This window comes from Hibiscus syriacus, unplaced genomic scaffold (assembly GCF_006381635.1).
Source record: "Hibiscus syriacus cultivar Baekdansim isolate YM2019G1 unplaced genomic scaffold, ASM638163v2 tig00004004_pilon, whole genome shotgun sequence".
NCBI classification, from domain to species: domain Eukaryota; kingdom Viridiplantae; phylum Streptophyta; class Magnoliopsida; order Malvales; family Malvaceae; genus Hibiscus; species Hibiscus syriacus.
In genome coordinates this window covers 209,566-216,577 of record NW_024061991.1, presented here as the reverse complement: position 1 = coordinate 216,577, position 7,012 = coordinate 209,566, and the positions used below count along the sequence as shown (strand labels likewise).

The 7,012-nt window shown below is 34.7% G+C and overlaps 1 pseudogene; it reads left to right on the top strand.

The window, feature by feature from the left end:
* Nucleotides 1-4,319: 4,319 nt before the first annotated feature.
* On the top strand, nt 4,320-5,802 carry LOC120185676 (annotated as a pseudogene).
* The last annotated feature ends 1,210 nt before the right edge of the window (nt 5,803-7,012 follow it).

The window sequence follows — 7,012 nt, the reverse complement described above, 5'->3', positions numbered from 1 at the left end:
TTGCAGCAAATTGATGTTATAAAAGCTTGGGAATTAACTGGCACCAATCAAGAGTTTCACCACACAAGAGACAAGCAAATTAAGGTAGCAAGAATATTGTAGAAGCATATAAGGCGGCAAGTCTTAGGCGGTTTATTACATATCTATATATATGGGTGTTTAGCTTAATATGGAATATGTAATACAAATGAGAAAAAATATGATTGCAAGCTTAGAAAAGCTAGATAGAATTTGAGAGCTTAGCAAAGCTTAGAATAACGAGGTTGTGTTTGTAAACAAGCCGTAGCTAGTGTTGTAGTGTTGTAATATTGAGGCAACGTTGTTGTAACGTATTTTACCTCGTATTAATAATATTTCTAGTTAAAAAAATTACTCGAGAGCCCATCTACGCTTCCAACAAGTGGTATCAGAGCTTGGTTCGAGTTTAACGTGGTGGAGAAGATGACCAACATGATGTGATTCAACCTCAAATCCCGAGATTAACAAAGACAAATTATGACAATTGGAGCAATCAAATGAAGGCGTTACTAGGCTCCCAATATTGTTGGGATATCATCGAGGATGGTTACACCGAGCCTGAAAATACAGCAGCAGAAGCAGTCCTGACCAATGAAGACAAGAAGGTATTGAAGGAATCTCGGAAAAAAAGATAAAAGAGCGTTGTTCTTTATTTTTCAAGAAGTAGACGAATCTACCTTTGAAAAAATTTCTGATGCGAAGACCGCAAAACAAGCGTGGGAGATTTTGCAAAAATCTCTACAATGTGCAAAAAAAGTAATGAATAATACATAGCCGCAGCAGCGTGCACTTGCCAAGAAATAAGAATCGATTGGAGATGACAAGTGGAGAAAAGCTCGGAATGGAAAGTCGAGTTTGAGGGGGAGTGTTAGAAAGTCAAACTCAATTATATAGAAGAAAGTAGAAACAAAGCAATGTGACAGTGTACTAAACATTTCGGCAAGATTAAGGAGGCAAAAACTAGAATTTTCTTGAATTACTTAATTATTAAGGTGATCCCATAAAAACATGTGTTGACAGCAAATTAATGTTATAAAAACTTGGGAATTAGCTGGCACCAATCAAGAGTTTCACCACAACAAGAGACAAACAAATTAAGGGAGCAAGAATATTGTATAAGAATATAAGGCGGCAAGTCTTAGGCGGTTTATTACATATCTATATATATGGGTGTTTAGCTTAATATGGAATATGTAATATAAATGATAAAAAATATGATTGAAAGCTTAAAAAAGTTAGAGAGAATTTGAGAGCTTAGCAAAGCTTATAATAGCGAGGTTGTGTTTGTAAACAAGCCGCAACTAGTGTTGTAATGTTGTAATATTGAGGTAACATTATTATAACGTATTTTGCCTCGTATTAATAATATTTCAAGTTAAAAAAATTACTTGAGAGTCCATCTACACTTTCAATAAATTTTAAATATAATAAAAATACTTCTATATTAACAATATTTTAATATTAAATGGTTCATACTTTTTTTGATAACGTAGGACCTTCCAATGCTAGGTTAAAAAATCCGACCTAACAAGACAACCTTCGGAGGGGCTCAAAGAACCCACCACTCTGTCTCCCGACTTTTTTCCAGGATTCCTAGATTCGAACCTAGGACATGATATCAACTAATAATCACAAGATCCCTTCCTTTCCCAACTAGGACTCGCCTGTGTGGTAATGGTTCATAATTTATGCGTGTAGACATCAATTAAATAAATTCAGTAGAAAAGGTACATGCGGGTTTTCGGGTGCAGGGGACGAATAATGGAAAGCTGATGCAGTGCCACGTGGAAGAAACTGGATCCAAAGATGAAACTACAATGGCAGAGATTCGAAGCTTGACTTGATTAGATTCATTGAAAATGGAAAAGAACTGTGGAGAACTGCCCACACCCATCTTCTTCCATCTTTCTCTCTTTTCTCTCTTACATTACTCGACATAAAGTGTGAGATTAATAGCAGGGTTTTGCTCCATTTCTAGTCAAGTCTCTCTATTATGTTAAAACCTTTATTTTGATTATCATTTATAGTTATATAAATTTAAATTTCAAATAATTTTAGTTATTATAAAAAACAAATCTCACTAAAACATTTTTGAAAATATTTACGTAAGTATTTAACAACAAAATTATTAGAGTTGATTTTTTTTTTATAAATAATAGGATATTTATGGTCGGCTAATTGTACTATTTAATCTAAACGGCCAGTTAACTATTATAATAATTACTAAATTTTATTAATAACATTCTAACAATTAAAAAATTGTTAACCATCAACGATTAATTGTTATTAACGGTTTAATTAAAGTTAATTTGAACTTGTTACAAATTTATTTTTCTATGTTCACTATGCTTATTTGAATTTTAATTAACATTATAAACATAAAATATAACATAACAATGTTATAAATAAAAAAATATATGCATTTGATTATTGTATAGATAGAGATTTTTATTGATTGTAATTTTAAAGGGATATTAATAATAAATTTATTTTTATGGTTTAATTTTAAAGGAAGTTGAAGGATTCTAGGCTAGATTTATTGAGTTTTGAATATTTTATGATGGAACAGACATTAGATTCATATTCAAACTATCAAAAAGGAATGAACTATATATTTTAGAGTCTAACAGTCAATGGTGATGGTGTGATGATGATCATGGTGATGGTGGTGAGTGGTGGCAAGGACGAGAGACTATGGTCAAATTAAGAGATCAAATTGACATTTTATAATATATGGTCAAAATGATATTCATATAAAGTTTAAGATCTAATTATTATTCTATTTAAAGTTTAGAGATAAAATGATATTCATATGTTATGTCATCGAAGTAATGAAAGTTAATAATTCAATAATCAAAATATAACAATAGGTCATATAAGTGATCAAAATTTAATAAATCGAAAATATAAATATCAAAACTTAAAATTTTAAATTTAATGAGTAAAAGTGTTTAAATATGAAATGAAAATGATTAAACCAATAGTTTATCCTTAGTATAGTTAGAGAAATTATTTTAGGAACCATCTTGACCACGTGAGTTATGAACTCAACCAATCAAATTAAAACATGTTAATATTTTTTTATTATTCATCATTAAATTTAAGTTTAAGTTTAATTTTTAATTATTTACTTCTTTTCATATCAAGACTAAATCTCCATTGCTTCATTAACATCTTAACTCTTCCCTCCCATCCCTTCGTTAATCACAATCACCATAGTCACTGTCACTTTTGTTGGTTTTATAATTCTCATGCTTACAATACTTAAATTATGTTATCTTCATTACATATTAAATCTATGAAGAGCAGCTCTGGGTTGCTGTAGCACCGGCTGCGACAGTTGATTACCCAAAAAAATATGACTGATATGACTCAATGGGTATGGCTGAAAAGAACTTTGATTGACTCAACGCGTGAATTAAACTCTTCACTCCCACCACTTGAAGATTGCAAACTACCACGATTACTTGAATCCATAGGAAGAAAAAAAAAACAAAGACGTAAAAGAAAGGAACAGAAATTATTTCGGACGAGAAATATTTGAACTTACTTAAAGATTCATTCAAAGATCAAAACACATAACATGATATAAGATTTAATGAAGAGATTATGGTGACAAATTATGATTAATAAAGAGAGGAGGGAGGGAATTAAGTGGTCGAAGAAGAGATAGAATATAATTTTAATATAGAAAAGAATTTAAAATTTAAGTCTAAATTTAACGATAATTGAAAAAATTATTAACATATTTTAATTTAATTAATTGAATCTATATATTACGTAATAAGAAAGATTCATAAAATGATTTTTCCGAACTAAGAAGGGTTGAAGCCTTGAAGGATAGAGTGAGGTGGTTTTTACATAAATGAGTGGAGAGTGGAGAGTGGTGGGCAGTTCTCATGGCGGCGTTGCAGGGCTTAAATTCCGTGCATTATTTGCTATGAATTAAAGGGAAAGGACAAGTTCAAGGGAAAACCATCCTTGTTTTCTTTATTTTATTTTTACCCTAAACGAAAATCTAAAGCATTTTTCATTTTTAACCTCTGTACTTAAAAGATCTAGCCACTCCAGAGGTCAGACAGAGCAGAAGCAAAAAATATGGGGTCAAAACGAAACCCCCAACAAACACTCATAGACTAACAGTGGCCTTTAAAAACCCACCAGAAAAAGTTTCCACCATTGAAATCCATAAAGACCGCCCAAAGGAAAATCCAAAAACCAGCTCAGCACCCTAGTGATCTGGGTGGGGTTGAGAGGGGGACACTAAATGGGGTGTTTCTGCTATTGGTTTTCTGCCCAAATTGAGGAGGATTTCAGATTTTGGGTGTAACAAATGGCTGGCTTCTTCTATCTAGGTGGACGAGAAGGAGTAGCAGCAGCTGCAACAAACAAACAAGAAGGAGAAGATAAAGAAGAGAGTCTGTATTTGTATAGAAACGAGGAGATCTACAACAGCAACAACAAAGGGTTTGAGATATGGCCTCAGAATTATTACCAACAACAGCAGAACGTGACCAACTACTCGTTTGGGGCGGGTCCTAGTCGTAGAACCGCTGGATTTAACTTATCCGATGAGTCGTCTTCGAGATCGGCAGGGTTCACGGTTATGAGGCAAGGAGGGATGAACTGCCAGGATTGTGGGAACCAAGCTAAGAAAGACTGTGCACATTTGAGATGCAGGACTTGTTGCAAAAGCCGAGGGTTTCAGTGCCAAACGCACGTTAAGAGTACTTGGGTTCCCGCGGCTAAAGGCGGGAGAGGCACAGCAGCTCGCAGCTTTGCAAGAAGCACAACATCAGCATAATCAACAACAAGAAGGGCAACAACAGTTTCGAGAGATCCCTAAAAGGCAGAGAGAGAATCAAGGTGTTCCCTCTCTTGCCTGCACTCGTTTATCCCCCTCCACATCAGGTAAAACTTGTAGTTTACAATACAAACAAAGACAACCAAAACAAAAAACAGATGAAAAATCAAAGCGGGGTTGATGGGTTCTTTAAAGAAATATTGGATATAGGTCTAAGATTGTGGATTTTCAAGAACCCTGTGTTGCTAACTTAAGCAAGACAAACTTTATTTTCTTGTAATATGTTTCAGGAATCGATATAATTTGCGTGTGAGCTAGTCCACCTCCATAGTCACCCAACCCACCTACCTGCTACTTTCCTTCTTTTTTTCTTCTTTTCCCCCCATTATTTCTGCCACTATTTGCTAGTAAAACAGACGGAGAATTCCCATAATATTGGGAAATAATTCAAGCAAGCCTCTCTTTTCTTTCTGCTTTTCGTTTCTTTTCATTTTATTAAGTTTTTACGCCTTCAAAAAATTAGGGTTGGAACTGGGCCAATTCCCTCCCGAAGTGAGTTCACAAGCAGTGTTTCGCTGTGTGAAAGTAAGCGCTATGGACGACGTAGACGAGGAGTTCGCTTATCAAACGGTCGTCAGTATCGCCGGGCATGTGTTCAAAGGAATTCTCTACGATCAAGGCCCTGAAAATCGTTACAGCAGTGGCGGTGAAAGCTCTCAGCAACTTAATCTCATCACAGCAGCAGCAGCTGCCACGACAACCCCGGTTTCTACTTCGAGCAATCCTGGCACAAATATGCTGGACCCTTCGGTCTACCCAGCACCACTTAAGCTTTCATTGCTGGTACGCAATTCTTCCCACCTCCAAGGTCTTGATTTACGCCCTGTTCCTCTTTCTCTCTATATCGGAGGAGACACTTCCTTTTAAGAGAAACCTTTCACTTGTCAGATTCATCGTTATCATTGGTATTTTTCGCTAGCTACAAGTATGTTAAATGTTAACATCCACCCAACTGGACAGCATAGAATTTAAATGAGACAGAAACTGAGGATGCATATGATATGGGGATGTTGGTTTTTCTTTCGAATTTCAATTCAGATTTTCAATAACTATTTTTACACGATCGATGAGAAATAGTAATAGTTTACTCTATTTTTTTTGTTTTTCGATTTGAGTGTACTTAGTGTAGCATGTGGATGTGTGCTTCTTCTTTTTTTTGTTTCTAGCTTTGTTGGGTTCTTGATTGATCTTCAATTTGCTTGCTTTCTGGTTTTTGTTGAACTCGAAGCCACTTTTTCCCATTTATCCTTTGCTATCAGAAGGGGAAAAAAGGACGATAAAAATTAGGGCTCGTGTAGGGCAGAAACGAATAGTTTTCAGAACCCTTTTCATTAATTTTTAAACCTCTCTAAATATAGAAAAAAAGAAAGTGCAAGATGCAGCTTTACCAGTATTTCATGCATTGGCAATTCGCCCTCTCTTCCTTTTGACAGAGAATGTACATATTTATACGTATATTCACAAACTTTTTATACGCATAAACGTATTAAGCATTTATATCAGCCACTTATCTCGTGGAAAAAAAAATCAAACAACAGCTTGAATAGACGTGCATGGGTTGTGCGACCCTCTAATGGAGAACACACCTTTGCTCCTTAGCCGATAAATTTTAATGCTTCTCTGCAATCATATGCATGTGATTTATGTTATATTTAGTCTGAGACTGACTCTGTAGGCTAAGGTACGCAAGGTGTTAATGGATATTTATAGAGACTCTTTTGTTCGCTAGGCTTTGTAGAATTATCACATGGGGGAAGAAACTGAAAGATGAAGCAACTTTCCCAAGTTTTGTAGCTTCTGATTTTAAAACATGTGCTCTGACCACTCGATTAGAAGATATTGCACCTTTTTTAAGCGACCAACTCTTTTAACTGGTTTTGTTTTCGCTGCTTTTAGTTTTTATTATGTTTGGAGTTGAGGAATCTTCAAGATCATGAAACGAATAATGGCTAGGGTTGTCCCCATTGCCGCTGCTTAAATCTAGAAACAGGAGAAATAATTACAATGTAAGAGAAACAAAAATGTTACTTGTAAAAGTTTCATGTAGGGTTTTAATTTTTATAGATAAGCAATATTAGTATGAATGCCAATGGATTAAATGCACTTATAGCCTACTTGACCTAGATGTAT